This window comes from Populus euphratica, unplaced genomic scaffold (assembly GCF_000495115.2).
Source record: "Populus euphratica unplaced genomic scaffold, PopEup_1.0 scaffold31.1, whole genome shotgun sequence".
In the NCBI taxonomy this organism is placed as follows: domain Eukaryota; kingdom Viridiplantae; phylum Streptophyta; class Magnoliopsida; order Malpighiales; family Salicaceae; genus Populus; species Populus euphratica.
This window is the reverse complement of record NW_011499850.1, coordinates 3,692,680-3,693,645: the sequence shown is the minus strand read 5'-3', so window position 1 is coordinate 3,693,645 and position 966 is coordinate 3,692,680.

Here is a 966-nt window from a genome sequence, read left to right as displayed (position 1 = left end):
TTGGACCTGAGATTTTGAAGGTCGGGACACTTGCAACTATGAAAACATCCACGGAAAACTCGAGCTCAACAAACTAAGAGTGTTATATGATAGAATTAAGTGCTCATTTCCGACAAGATGATCATGAAAACAAACCGAATCTTAAAACATAGTTCACGCTCTGCACACTCAACCCATGCATGGAAATCATACTGGTTGGATAAATTTTGATTTTTTTTTGGTTTAAAATTAATTTTTTTTATGTTTTAGGATTATTTTAATATTCTAATATTAAAAATAATTTTTAGAAAATAAAAAAATATTATTTTAATGTATTATGCTGTTAAATGCGTTGTATATTTTTTTTTGTTAATAGTCGAAATTTTATTAAAAAAAAAGCTATAAAGATAATAGCCTAACTTACATAAGATGAACAAGTAAAGAAAGAAAGTACAAAAACGGTTGCATGAAACAGGGGAGAGCAACAAATGAGGGAACAAACAAATCATAAGAAACCAACTTCTCTCGGCTAAACATTCTCTATATTAAGCTCTAAAGAGTTGGAATCAAGCCTCAACCATAAAGTAATACTTTGACTCACCATGGAGAAACAAATTTGAAAGTTAGGGGCAACATCATTAAAAATAACATCATTTCGGTGAAGCCAAAGATTCCAAACAACGCATAAGAAAAGAAGCTGCCATGAGAGATTCTGCTGCTTGCCTTTAACCATTGAAGACCATTGGTAGCACATATCATCAATAGATTTTGGAAAAACACTGCAAAAGCCCCGATTAGAAAGCAGTTTCATCATATATTCCAAGTGAAGTGGCAATGAATGAAGAGGTGACTCGAAGATTCCAAGCTTTTATTGCAGAAAGCGCATCTTGACTCCTGAAGAGTGAGGTAGTCATGCTGAAATAGAAAATCTCTTGTGGTTACTTTGTCTTGGACAAGGAGCCAAAGGAAAAGTTGCACTTTTGGTGG